The sequence below is a fragment of the Lepisosteus oculatus genome, chromosome 2 (genome assembly GCF_040954835.1).
Source record: "Lepisosteus oculatus isolate fLepOcu1 chromosome 2, fLepOcu1.hap2, whole genome shotgun sequence".
NCBI lineage: Eukaryota > Metazoa > Chordata > Actinopteri > Semionotiformes > Lepisosteidae > Lepisosteus > Lepisosteus oculatus.
Window position 1 is genome coordinate 55,353,885 of NC_090697.1, and position 15,007 is coordinate 55,368,891.

At 46.2% G+C, this 15,007-nt stretch overlaps 1 long non-coding RNA gene across 1 annotated transcript; it reads left to right on the forward strand.

The window, feature by feature from the left end:
• The first annotated feature begins 1,491 nt into the window (after window positions 1-1,491).
• LOC138223296 (uncharacterized) lies at window positions 1,492-14,300 on the forward strand. The gene is made up of 2 exons (XR_011181717.1): window positions 1,492-2,676; window positions 14,182-14,300. It is a non-coding gene; the product is annotated as an uncharacterized lncRNA (long non-coding RNA).
• The last annotated feature ends 707 nt before the right edge of the window (window positions 14,301-15,007 follow it).

The following is a 15,007-nucleotide window of genomic DNA, read 5'->3' on the forward strand; positions in this document are numbered from 1 at the left end:
TCCTGGATTATCGACTACCCTTTTCGCCTTCGGTCTTCGGATTTCACCTTGCTCCTCGGATTGTTTGCCACCAGTGTCTTTACCGGATTTCAACCTACCTTCCTCCTTTTGACCACGATTCTGCCTCACGACTTGAATTGTTAGCTACTAGTGTCTTTACCGGATTTCGACCTCCTTTCTCCCTCTGACTACGATCTGGCTCCTTGTTTCGGATTGTCAGTTGCTGTGACTTCCACCTACTCCTGCATCTGCATAGGATCCCCATCCCCATCTCCTCTCCAGAGCTTCGTTATAGAATACCGAGCCTGTATTGTGGATCCCTCGGATGCACAAGCTCTTCGTTCCCTTCTCCCGCACCATTCCCAAACTATCACCCAGCTTCAATCTTCATTCCTACAGCTCAATAACCATGTCGCCTGTCTTTTTCTCCCCCCGTTTCGCCGGCTCCCGCACCGATTCCTGCAACGCATTTTGAACAAGCACGTGCTCCGAACCCCGTGGCCCCGCCCACCACTCCCTCAACCTTACCATTTGTTCTCCCGGAGAAGTATGATGGTAACCCTTCTGGCTGCAGGGGCTTTATTGCTCAATGCTCCCTGGCTTTTCAACTGCAGCCTGAGCGTTTTTCTACTCCTCGGGGGTGGATCGGACTCGCCCTTTCCTTGCTCACAGGCAAAGCATTGGATTGGACAGCAGTATTGCCTGCTAGGGGAGATCCGCTTTTCTCTGACTTTCAGCTATTTGCTGGCCGTCTCCAGGCGCATTTTTCTCAAAGCAACCCGGACTTGACTTGCCTTCGGCTTTCCTCGCTTCGCCAGGGCCACAGACCACTGCAAGATTGTGGCTGAATTCCAAGCCCTCGCCACGGAGTCTGCCTGGAACCCTGGTTTGCCTCTTCTCTAAGGGTCTCTCGGAGGATCTAAAGGACCACCTAGTGCTCATGCCCCTACCCATCCAGTCTCTAGAGGCGGTGATCACTCAGGTGGTTGAATTGGACACCCGCATTTGGCTTCGGAGAGCAGAGAGACACCCAGGAAGCAGACCTGTGCGCCCCATGGGCCTTCCCAGCCTGCCACGTGCACCCCTGTCCTTGGAGGAAAAGGAAAGGCGCCGTCGGGAGGGGCCTTGTGTGTACTGTTCTGCGTTGGGTCACCTTCTCTCTGCTTGTCCTCCGAGACCCCCATATCCATCTCGAGCTCTCCCACTGCCTACTGTTAAAGTCAGTAGTGCTGTTTTTTCACAATCCTCTTCGGGGCCTTTATTCCCAGCTGAGATTTCATGGATGGACACACACCTTCCCCTTTCGGTTTTGGTGGATTGAGCGGGGAACTTCGTGGATGCCACTTTTGCAAAGAAGTGGGATATTCCTCTTGCTCCGGTCTCACCTTCTGTCTGCATTCAAGCTTTGGATGGGTCACCGATTTGCTCCTGGACGCATTACGTGGCAGACCATTCTTCTATCCCTTACTGTTGGTGGCACACACATGGGTTTTTCTTCATAGGTAAGAAGGATGGCTCCTTGAAGCCGTGTATTGACTACAGAGGGCTGAACTCCATTACAGTCAAACATCGCTACCCCTTGGCTTTAATCCCAGCCGCTCTGGACTCCATACACGGAGCATCCATCTTCTCAAAACTAGATCTACGGGGGTTTTATAATTTAATCCGGATATGCGAAGGGGACGAGTTGAACACAGTCTTTATGACCACGCACGGGCACTATGAATATCAGGTTATGCTTTTTGGACTCGTTAATGCCCCCGCAGTCCTTCAGTCCTTCATGAATTACATCTTTAGGGACATTATTGGAAATTTTTGTTTTGGTATACTTGGATGACACCCTCTTTTTTTTTTCTGCCGATCCTCAGGAACATGTCCAGGACATCCTGGATTTACGTCAAGCTCGAGAAATGTGTTTTTTCATGCTTCTAAGATTCACTGTCTGGGCTACATTAATTCTCCCCTTGGAGTGGAGATGGACTCGGCTAAGGTCGTGGCTATTGATGACTGGCCAGTGCCTCGCAATTTAAAGCAAATCAAATGCTTTCTTGGTTTTGTCAATTTTTACAGGCGATTCATCTGGAACTTTAGCTCCATTGTGGCACCCATCACGACTCTGATCTGCAACTGACCTAGCCAGTCACTGACCATTTCTACGCTTGAAACAACTCTTCAGCTCGGCTCCACTCCTACGGCATCCGGATCCCTCCCAGCCTTTCATTGTTGAGGTTGACGCCTCTGCCCATGGAGTTGGTGCAGTCCTCTCCCAGCGCCTCGAAGAGGATTGCATTCCACATCCCAGTGCCTTCTTTTCCAAGAACCTCTTTCCTGCCGAGGTTAACTACGATGTGGGTAATCGTAAACTCCTAGCTATCAAGCTGCCCCTCAAGGAATGGAGACGCAGGCTGGAGGAGGCTCACCACCCCTTTGTCATTATCACAGACCATAAGAACCTGTCCTGTATTCAATCTACCAAGCGCCTTAACTCGCGTCAGGCCCGTTGGTCACTTTTCTTCTCTCTTTTCAATGTTCTCATCTCCTACACGCCTGGTTCCAAGAATGGGAGGGCTGATGCATTCTCGGCTCCATGACCCCTCAGACCTGGACTACACGCCTGAACCAATCATCTCTTCCAACAGAATCTTGGCGGTGATTCACTGCTCCATTGAGGATCAGGTCAGACGTGCCCTCCACAGAACTACTGTTCCTCTGCGCTGTCCCCCGGATATACTTTTTGTAGCAGATCACTTGCGTTCTGCCATCTTGCAGTGGGGTCATGACTCCCGGTTTGCGGGTCATCCTGGTAGCAGACGCACTCTGGACCTCCTGTCCAGGGACTTTTGGTGGCCTTCCATGAGAGCCAATGTTAGAGAGAATGTCCGGGCTTGCCCCATCTGTGCCAGGTCTAAGACTCCACAGGCTAGGAAAGCTGGCCTACTTCACCTCCTTCCGCTCCCACACTGCCCGTGGTTCCATAAAGCTGTCGACTTCCTTAGGGGTCTAGGCCATAACGTAATCATAGTGGTCTCTGATCATTTTTCCAAAATGGCCCATTTTGTCCCCCTCCCTGCACTGCCCACAGCCCAGGAGATGGCATCACTGTTTGTGCAGCAGGTTTTCAGGATACATGGTCTACCCAGGGATGTGGTCGCCAACAGGGGCTCTCAATTTGGAAGGCTTTTTATCAAGCTCTTGGGACCCATGTACTGTATCCTTGACTTCTGGATATCACATTGAGGTCAATGAACAGGCGGAAAGGACTAACCAAAGCCTGCTTACCTTTCTGAGAACATTCACCTCCTCTTCACAGGATGACTAGTCGTCACTGCTTCTCTGGGCAGAATATGCCCATAACTCCCTTACCTCCTCCACCACAGGTCTCTCTCCCTTCCTCTGTTCATTAGGATATCAACCTATATTGTTATAATTTTCTTGTTTATGGTGAAATGTCTAATCACCCAGAATTGAATATCTCCCTCTGTGAATGGAAGTGCCGGTGAATGGAGTTTAGCAGAGGATAGCAAGCTGTTTGCAGGAGAACCACAGGAAAAATAACTTCACTGAGCCACAATGCTCCAACCAGACTGAACAGAAACCAAAACAGGAATGTGGCTCTCAAGAGCAGAGAGGTTGTCCTTACATTGTATTTTTTTATGCAAAAAAACTCTTACACATTGTAGTAATCTTGAAAGGAGCTGTGATTAAAAGTGTGATTATATCAGGAAAATCATAATACATTATTTTCGTAGAGGGTGTACTAACACTTGATATAAATGGCATGGAATATGTAAATTAAACATGCTAATTAACATTTGTCATCAACAGTAATACAGGATTTGACACAGTAATACAGTGGTTAGCATTACTGCCTTACAGTTGGAGCCCTGGGTTCAATCCCTGGGGTGCTATCAGTGTGGATTATATATATTTTCCCTGTTTCTGTGTGGGTTTCCTCCAGGTGCTCTGGTTTCCTCTCACAGTCCACATTTCATTTTCCATAAAACCAGTTAACATGCCTGTATGTCTTTGGCTGCTGAGAGGAAACCCATGCAAACATGGGGAGAACATACAAGCTCCACACAGATAGCACCCCAACAATGGAATGGAACCCACATAAAAATAAGGAATCTACTTCCTCCCCCTAGATTGAAAACAACATAAAACTAAGGTTTTACTTTTAACTTGTAGCAAAGTGGATATTAAAGATATCATCAATAATGCCAGAGTTATTCTGGGGAGTTACTTTTAGCCTGCTCTTCAGGATTAGGCTGTAATCTACAGCACATACAGTCTGGTTCCTGTACTCAAATGTAACCTCCTGATGTGGTATAACATTTCTGACTATAGAGTCGCTATAGCAGCTGTCTGCAGACACAGGCGTTTGTAATGTTCTCCCTGCATGTTCCCTGGTGTGGGGGCTGCTGCTGTGCCAGGCTTGGAGTACTTATTAAGATGGTGGGAGTGCAGCCAGAAGGACATTGCTTTGAGATAGACAGAAATAGTGGAGGAGAGGTGAATAATTAAAGAAAAAGATTGGAAAATCATCAGCACAAAATAATATGACGACATTTAAGGAGAAGAAAGGATACAAGGATTGATTGTAGAGAGACTAGAGTAGGGAACCTTGCACAAATACTGCACAGAGAGAAAGTAGCTGTTAAACCTCACTCATGAAGACACTTGGTATGTTTAATAAATAAGGAAGAAAGAGAATCAGACTTGAGCAGTGCCACAGGGTACTAGCTGAGGAACAGAGTGATCCCCAGTTTCAAAGCTGGCAGGGAGATGAAAAAGGATGAAGGTGGAGGAAGACAGGAAGCATGTGTTGAGTGGGCAACTCGTGAGGAAGAGGAGAGCTGTTTTATTCCAGGATGGCGAGTAGAAGACTGGAGAGTATCAAGCATCGAGGGCAGCAAGAGGAAAATGGAGAGCTGTTGATGTACCTCCTACTACAGGGTTTTACAGAGACAAAGCAGGACATTAGTTATAAAGGGATGCCGGATCAAGCATAGCTTTTTTTAAGAGAGGTGGACTTTAGCGTTATTAAAAATCAGAAGGAAGACACCCAGAAAGAAGAGAGGTGATAAGGAGAGAAGGATTTAGTGAAGAAGATTGTGAACAGCTGTGTGCAAGAAAGAGGACATAAAAGCACAGTGTACAGTATACTAAGAGTCCAGCTAGGATTCTTAAGACTAGGAATCTATTCCTGTTACATTTGATTTCAGATGGTTCTCCTCTCAAAATCGGAAACAGCCAAAACAATATTACATAAACATATTTATACTACAATCCTGTTGTAGCGGCAATGCTTGTTAATAAGACAGAATTAAGTGTTGCGGTGCTTTCCCAAATGAGGCCCCATCTCTCTCTGCAGCCACAGAGAAGCTTTTCATGCAGGCTGATTTAAATATGTTTTCTTTTGGTAAGGGACAGCTCCCAAAGGGGGAAGCACTTAGCTAAGCCTGGGTATCATGATCAATGGTCATCCATTGGCGCCTTTCTGTCTAGGGAGTGCCAGATGGACATCTGGACTGCATTCCTAAGTGTCAGGAGTAAGTGACTCATATCTCACCTTGATCAACCAATCAGGGACTGGTACGGCCGAGTAACCCACGTGGGACTCTGATGCCCATGGAACTTTCAGCCAATCAATGAGCTGAAGTTCCTCCAGGTAAAAACAGGCAACACAGAGGGGCTGAGAGACTTTTTCGGACAATTCTAAAGGGAATTCAAAGGAGAATTCCAGGGCAGGATGGCCCAGGGGCAGAAGGCTCCCAAGGGCAGGACATTCTCGCAGCGCGCCTCCTGACCATCCTGAGACTCAGCCCGGACAACCACGGAACGGCCAGTGTGTCCAAGTGCCAGAACTTTCCTTTGTTCTAAGAGTCTAGAGCAGAGGTTGCCAGAGAGTAACCAGAGGATCCACCCGAGGTTAGCACCAGCAGCAGGCCTCGTGAACAGGTCAGAACTGTGGACAGCTGAATCACTATTCAGAACTAGCTCTTCATCAGGAACGAACCGGTCCTCTTCTTGACCTGCTGGGACCCACAGTCATCTTTTGTCCTGTGCACAAACTGTGCTAGTTAAAGCCAACACTAACTAGCCGCTCAGTGAGCGTCAGCAGCGCACCGTCACAAGCCGCACAGCACAGCCTGGCACTGAGCCAGAGAGCGCGGATTGGACAGCAATAGCCTGAAACTGTTTCTTTGTGCCCGCAGGAGATCTGAATCCCCAGAGATTGGATGAGTATTCAACTTCACTGCATTACTGCTCGAGAATTCAATTGTTATCCCAACCAGTTGATATCAATTTAATTCCTAAGAGTTATGTACTTGTTTTGAGTATCTAATGTAGAAGTTATAACCAAGTTCATTTACGAAACGGTCTAAATGAATGATATACTGAACGTATGTCCTCTTGATATATGTAACTCTTTGTAACTGACTGAATATATACCTTTTGTATTCTGATAACCCTCTCGATAAGATCTGTTAGGTTTACATGCATATTCTATGTATTAATAACTGTATCCTCGTGTATTAGTACCTGTGTGTGTGCGTTGTTTGAGTCATATCGCATGGTTGCATTCTAAGGCCATCAAAAGAATCATTTTGTGATTTACTGCTACAATTAATAATTGTCCCAGTAAATGCCCAAACCCTACAGAACTGGTGCCTTCAGAGAGCACACTACACTGTTCTTTATCCTTAGTTTTATTACCATAATAGGTCTTCTGTGGCTGCACAATAGTGCAGGGGTTAGCATTGCTCTGAGTTCAGTTATGGATCTGGGATGCCATGTGTGGACTTTGAATATTCTTCCTGTGTTTGTGTGGGTTTACTTCAGGCAAGATACAGTGCCTTGCGAAAGTATTCGGCCCCCTTGAACTTTTCAACCTTTTGCCACATTTCAGGCTTCAAACATAAAGATATACATTTTTTATTTTATGTGAAGAACCACCAACAAGTGGGACACAATTGTGAAGTGGAACGAAATCTATTGGATTTTTGAAACTTTTTTAACTAATAAAAAAATGAAAAGTGGGGCGTGCAAAATTATTCGGCCCCTTTACTTTCAGTGCAGCAAACTCACTCCAGAAGTTCAGCGAGGATCTCTGAATGATCCAATGTTGTCCTAAATGACTGATGGTGATAAATAGAATCCACCTGTGTGTAATCAAGTCTCTGTATAAATGCACCTGCTCTGTGATAGTCTCAAGGTTCTGTTGAAAGCGCAGAGAGCATCATGAAGACCAAGGAACACACCAGGCAGGTCCGTAATACTGTTGTTGAGAAGTTTAAAGCCGGATTTGGATACAAAAAGATTTCCCAAGCTTCAAACATCCCAAGGAGCACTGTGCAAGCGATCATCTTGAAATGGAAGGAGTATCAGACCACTGCAAATCTACCAAGACCTGGCCGTCCCTCTAAACCTTCAGCTCAGACAAGGAGAAGACTGATCAGAGATGCAGCCAAGAGGCCCATGATCACTCTGGATGAACTGCAGAGAACTACAGCTGAGGTGGGAGAGTCTGTCCATAGGACAACAATCAGTCTTACACTGCACAAATCTGGCCTTTATGGAAGAGTGGCAAGAAGAAAGCCATTTCTCAAAGATATCCATAAAAAGTCTCGTCTAAAGTTTGCCACAAGCCACCTGGGAGACACCCCAAACATGTGGAAGAAGGTGCTCTGGTCAGATGAAACCAAAATCAAACTTTTTGGCCACAATGCAAAACGATATGTTTGGCGTAAAAGCAACACAGCTCATCACCCTCAACACACCATCCCCACTGTCAAACATGGTGGTGGCAGCATCATGGTTTGGGCCTGCTTTTCTTCAGCAGGGACAGGGAAGATGGTTAAAATTGAGGGGAAGATGGAGCCAAATACAGGACCATTCTGGATGAAAACCTGTTGGAGTCTGCAAAAGACCTGAAACTGGGACGGAGATTTATCTTCCAACAAGACAATGATCCCAAACATACAGCAAAATCTACAAAGGAATGGTTCACAAATAAACGTATCCAGGTGTTTGAATGGCCATGTCAAAGTCCAGACCTGAATCCAATCGAGAATCTGTGGAAAGAGCTGAAAACTGCTGTTCACAAACGCTCTCCATCCAACCTCACTGAGCTCGAGCTGTTTTGCAAGGAAGAAAGGGCAAGAATTTCAGTCTCTCGATGTGCAAAACTGATAGAGACATACCCCAAGCGACTTGCAGCTGTAATCGCAGCAAAAGGTGGCTCTACAAAGTATTAACACAAGGGGGCCGAATAATTTTGCACGCCCCACTTTTCATTTTTTTATTAGTTAAAAAAGTTTCAAAAATCCAATAGATTTCGTTCCACTTCACAATTGTGTCCCACTTGTTGGTGATTCTTCACATAAAATAAAAAATGTATATCTTTATGTTTGAAGCCTGAAATGTGGCAAAAGGTTGAAAAGTTCAAGGGGGCCGAATACTTTCGCAAGGCACTGTAGGCTCTGGATTCCCTGCCATCCTGAATTGGATGAAACTGTCCTAAAATGGGTGGATATATACTGTAGGTGTTTTGTATTACAAATCAATCTGAGCATTTTTGAAGTTCTGTTCTGGCTAAATTTGCATCATCACTGGACAATGGTCATAATTGAAAATATTTTCATACTGAAAAAGTGTAACATTTAACTATTATAGTCTATAACAAATTATTACAAGGTATTTATATGTATTTCCGAAATCGAAGGATTGTTGGTTTTACAGTAAGTGACCGATTAATAATATTTCAGTAGCATTGGTAGCAAATATTCTTCATTTTATCCCTACATGTAAAAATGTACTGGTAATTGTCAGGCTCAGCCGGTCCACGGTAGATTGGGATCCTATGTGAGGCACTTCTGATAGCTAAGGTTAGGAGTAGTCCGTAGGCGAAGACGGAGTCGAATACAAAAGCTGGGGTCCAAAATCCGAGAAGGAGTCGAGAGTTCGTAGGTACTAAATCAGGAGGTGACGGCGTAGTCGAAGGAAGGCGTTGAGTCAGTATTCCGGGGATCAAACAACTAGCAAAGCAGTTGTGAGGGTTTAAATAGTGCTGAAAAGATTGGTGCGTGGACGTTTAGGGAGAGAAGAGCTCGTGAGAATGTGGGAGCGCTTAGATGCCCGTAGGCGAATCGTGACAGTACCCCCCCCCCCCCTTCAGGCTCCGACGCCGTAGGTAGCGGAGGAGAGCGAAGTCTGAGATAAGGGTCTTGTCCAAGATGACCCTTGCTGAGACCCAGAATTTATCGTCAGGACCATATCCCAGCCAGTCGACCAGATATTCCTGTGAGCCCCTATGCCAACGACAATCGAGAACCAACGATGGAGCAGGGTAGGGGCGGGCGAGGTTGCGGCCTGTAGAAGGGTGACCTGTGGTAGGGCTTGAGTAGGGAGACATGAAAAGTAGGGTGGATCCGAAGGGTGGGGGGGAGCCAGGTGGTAAGTTGCCGGAATGATCTGGGAAATTAATAAATCTTGGACCCAGCTTACAAGAAGGGTGGCGAAGAGGAATGTTCCGAGTGGAGAGCCAGACAAATTGCTGTCTGCGAAGTCTGGGAAAAGGCTTTCTGTGCCGATCAACGAAGGTCATAACGGTGAGAGGCTTCCAAGAGGGCGAGCCGGCCGTCTTCCAGAGCTTCTTCAGGGAAGAAATATATTGTCGAACGGAGGGGAGGTCAGAGTCGGAAACAAGCTTCCGGAGGAGTGAAGGCTGACAACCCTGGGAGCAGAGGAAGGGAGACATGCCAGTAGCGGAGGACTATAGAGAATTGTGAGCATATTCGGCCCATGGGAGTTATGAGGTCCAGTCATTGCAAACCTCTATCGGAAACAATGTCCTCAGGAATCCCGTGGAGCCGAAAGACTTACTCTATAAACAAATTGTCCATTTCCTGGGTGGAAGGCAAGAAGGGGCAGGGAACGAAATGGGCCACTTTCGAGAACCTGTCGATGATGACCATAATAACGGTGTTGCCCTGGCTCCTGGGAAGGTCCGTGAGGAAGTCCACAGAAATAAGAGACCATGGCCGTCCAGGTACCAGGAGGGGTTGAAGAGGACCAGCCTTCTGGTGACGGGGTGTCTTGATTCGGGCGCAGGCAGGTGGGGCAAGCTGTAACGTAATCCGAGATGTCCGCCCTGAGGGAGGGCCACCAGAAGTCCCCCAAAATTAGTCCCAGAGTTTGTCTGATGCCAGGATGACCCACAAACTGAGAGTTATGTCCCCATAGGAGGACGTCAGAGCGGACCTGATCCATCACAAAAAGTTTGTCTGAAGGGCACCTGGAAGGTACGGGGTGGTCTTCGAGCACGTCCCGAATAAGGAGCTCAATGTTAGAGCAGACAGAAGCTATGATTCGGTGAGAGGGGATGATAGGTTCAGGGGGGACCACGAGTTCCAGAGGGTCATAGAGCCGGGAGAGTTTGTCAGCCTTGACATTCTTAAAACAGGGGGTGTAGGTGATGAAAAACTAAATCGGGGAAAAAATAGAGACCATCGGGCCTAGCGTGAATTTAGGCTCCGAGCAGACTGGATATAAGACAAGTTCTTGTGGTCCGTGAGGATGGTGAATGGATGTTGGGCTCCCTCCATCCAATGCCTCCATTCTTCCAGGTAGAGCTTGATGGCAAGAAACTCTCTATCTCCCACGTCATAGTTGACCTCCGCCGGGGAAAGACGCCTGGAGAAGAAGGCACAGGGATGAAGAGTACTCTGATCCCTATGGCACTGTGAAAGAACTGCCCCAACCCTGTGAGCCAAGTTATTGACTTCCAGTACAAAGGGCAGTGAGGGGTCTGGATGACGAAGGAGAGGAGCCGTGGTGAAGAGACGTTTCAGGTGCAGAAAGGCATGATCGGCCTCATCAGTCCATTTGCCCAGAGTCGGACCCTTACACGTGAGGGCAGAGATTGGTGCGTCGACTGAGCTGAAGTCCCAAATGAAACGGTGGTAAAAATTGGAAAACCCGAGAAAACGTTGTACCTGTTTCAAGTTCCGGGGGTTGGCCAATCCCGTATGGCAGCCGTCTTGGAGGGGTCCATCTCAATGCCAAGAAGGGAAATGACATCCCAGAAATGGAATGGTCGAGATGTGTAAAGTGCATTTTTCCAGCTTGACATACAGACTGTTTGTAATGAGATGGGTTAGGACCTCCCTGACATGGATGACATGATCCTCAGGGCTACTGGAATAAATTAAAATAACATCCAAGTAGACGAAGGCGTACTGGTCAGTAATATCCCGGAAAATGTTGTTCATATAGTTCTGAAAGACAGCCGGAGCATTAGCAGGACCAAAGGGAATGACTTGGTATTCATAATGGCCGTGAGTGGTGATAAAAGCAGTCTTCCATTCACCCCCCTCGCGAATACGGATAAGATTGTATGCACCACGAAGGTCGAGCTTGGAATAAATCTTTGTACCCCGAAGGGACTCCAGAGCCGCAGGAATGAACGGCAGAGGGTATTGATGTAGTTGAGTCCGCGGTAATCAACGCAGGCTCGTAACGATCTATTCTTCTTAGTAATGAAAAAAACTAGCACAAGCAGGAGAGGAGGACGGACAGATGAAGCCAGACTGCAGGGATTCCTGGATGTAAGTTTCTAATGCCTTGGATTCCTGCAACGAGAGGGGATAAACACGCCCTCTAGGTGGTAAAGCTCCGGGGACCAAGTCAATAGCGCAGTCGTAAGGACGATGAGGGGGAAGAGAGAGAGCCCTGTGTTTACTAAAAGCAATGTGGAAGTCAGCGTAAGCGTAAGTTTCTTCTCAGACCAGGAAATGCGGGGATTGTGTACCTGTAACCAAGGGAAACCAAGAATAAGTGGGAGTGACGGAGAGTGAAGTACAGTATATGCAGGGAGAGAGGGATCGTCTGCCATTCAACCATTCCTGGAGAGAGGGAGGAGCCATCGATGGACTGGATGCGGATGGGAGGGAAGACAGGCAGCAAGGGAATCTTCAGAGAGGTGGCGAGTCCAGAATCTAGAAAGTTGCCCGGAGCACCAGAGTCAGTGAACACCAGAAGAGATTCCTGAGACCTGCCCCAGGAGAGAGTAGTAGGAAGCCCGGATGCAGAAGGTTTGAGTGAGATGACACTGACCTTAGTGGGGAGATGGGTGGAGCGAGAGGTTCGCACCGGACAGGAGGCTCTGAGGTGATCGGAGGCCCCACAATAGAGGCAGAGCCCCTCAGAGAATCGGCGGCTCCGTTCCTCTGGAGAGAGACTAGGGGAGGGAGTGGATGGAGGGGCTGGAGAGGAAATGGGAACGGTTTGGCTGGAGAGTGGAGCGAGAGGCGTTCGGTCCTGCGTTGCTGTAGGTGGACATCGATCTCCATGACCAAGGAAACAAGGCCACCAGGGCCAGGGGAGGAGGGCCAGGTGATCCTTTAGTTCCTCAGAAAGTGGAGAGAGGGCTTCCTGGCTTCCTGGTTCCACGCAATCTGAGAGGCCAGCACCCGAAAGTCTGTCACATATTCCTGGAGGGTCCGTGCACCTTGCGTTAAATCTGAAAGACGAGAGGCGGCGAGGTAGAGAGACTGGGCCTGTCTGAAGGTGGCAGTCAGCGAAGCCTGGAACCAAGCAAGGTCTGACGCTTCCGGAGCATTCCTGGCCCGCAGCCCATTCCAGCACCCGGCCAGAGAGGTAGGCGACCAAAAAGCATCAAACGCAGGTTGTATGCCATCCAGCACTGCGTCAGGTAAGCTTGGCACATACAGTATTTGGGCTGCCGTTGAACCGGTCCGGGGTGGGGGGAGGCAGGGGACTGGTGTGGGCGACTGAAACTGGTGGCAGCATGGGGTTAGGCAGAGGGTGGAAACGAGAGGCTGGGGAGAGGCTGGGGAGACCAGGATCATGAGCTGTTGAAAGGTAGAATTCAGCTGATCCAGTGCCTGGGAGTGCCGGATCAGCAGTGCCAAGGGGTTAATAGTGCCCGCTGATTCATCTTATGGCTCACGATTCTGTCAGGCTCAGCAGATCCTCAGATTGGGATCCTATGCGAGGCACTTCTGATAGCTAAGGTTAGGAGTAGTACTTAGGTGAAGACGGGGTCAAGTACAAAAGCTGGGGTTCAAAATCTGGGAAGGCGTCGGGAGTTCGTAAGTACCAAAACTGTAGGAGAAGACATGGTCGAGTACACGAGCCGGGGTCCAAAATCCGGGAAGGAGTCGAGAGCAGGGAAGGAAACGTATGAATATTCAGCTGAGGGAGGAGACCTCAATCGTGAGCGAGGAATGGAAGACTAGTGAGGGTTTAAATAGTGCTGAGAAGATTGGTGCGTGGACATTTAGGGAGAGAAGTGCTCGTGGGAATGTGGGAGCGCTTAGACGCCCGTGTGCGATTTGTGACAGTAATTTTACTCTGGAATAAAGTTCTAGAGCAGTTTGTGGAGATACACAAGAGTTAGTCCAAGACTTTTGCTGATTGTGTCTATGGAACCAGAGTTAAGAGAATAAATAAATAACTTGTATTCGCTCACTGCATGTTAAAAGTTAACTGGTGACAAATATGGTGTCCTCTCCCCACATGTATAAAAGCAAACAGAAGCTTGCTTATTATTGTTGTGCCCCTGTGTAAATTGTTTAAAATTGCATCCCTTTAAGAATTTATATCTTTTTCAAGGGTCTTCACAAAGGTGAGCTTCTGTCTTCTGCGGTATGTTTGTCTGCAATGTACAGGTAGAGTTGTGAATTGAATTTGAAAGGAAATACAGTATGTACACTATTGTGCAGGTAACATTTTTCAGAAACATTTACAAAGAGGCTAAATTTCTCACAATTTTTCTAAGAATAAAGTTGTTGCACAGGAAATCTGAGTGACGTGTAATGTATGTGGTAAATATCAGTGTTCTCAAAATGAATGTATATCATTCAATCTTTCTTTTTTACTGTTTGTAGGTCACATTCATTACCTAGTCAATATTGGTGTTTGCTAAAAGACTGAGTGTATAAAGTATATGTTTAAAACATTTTATTTAAATATAAGGTTCATAGCCAAAATCTTGTTGTGTTAAAACAATTTCAAAAACCTTAATAATGACCGGCAGGGTTTTGCTTTAGGAGTTGGGAAATAAGATTTCTTTAAGATTTCAGATTTTATGCTTGAGACACAGCACTACTTACACAAAACTTGCTTTCTTTTTTTTTCATTTTTGTGTTTCAGATTTCGTGTGATGCCTGCAGTCACTGGTTTCCACATATTATGTCTGGGAATGAAAGCGTGTACAGTCACTGGTAGCTTTTTGTGTACGGCTAGTAAAAATAAAGAAATTACAAAGTGGACAGGACCGTTTTTGATGTTTTATATTTGTTTTGATATTACTGTAGAATGTGAATTCCTTTTGCCTTTTACTGTAATGGTAAATAATTGGCAAAATACTCCAATGTATAGTCTAATAAGACATTCTATTTGGTAAGTGCTTCTGTGTATAAGATTTATGTATAAAGTTTACTAAAAATGCTTTTGTATTTAATAATATTTTGTCGGTTTATATCTTTCTTGGGTTTTCTATACAAAGAGACTATTACCATTCATTTTATTCTTCCTGCTCTATTTGTACTTACATACTGTAATTACTTAACACAGTTCTTGAAATAGATTTAAATCTGAGGCTTCCGCTGCTCTGTTAATTATTAATATTATGAGCACAATGAGACCACATACAGCTACAAGCAAATTATAGGAGGAGAGGTATTTTGCTTGTATATATTGTTTTGTAAGTACAGTAAATTAAAGCAGTTTTCTTTTATACCATTCCAATTTAATATAAAAGGTTGAAAATTAATTACAGAATAACAGGGGATGACCTGATATAATACTTATGTTAATGATAATAATGAATGCTTGTATTGCATTTACCCTAAAGGAATGAATATTCTCATTGTTAAGCACTGCAAATGCTGCAGTACATCAATCTGAAATCCTTTTCAAAGACATTGCAGTCTCTATGAAAATCACAAGACAATGAGGTCTGTTACATTAATACATG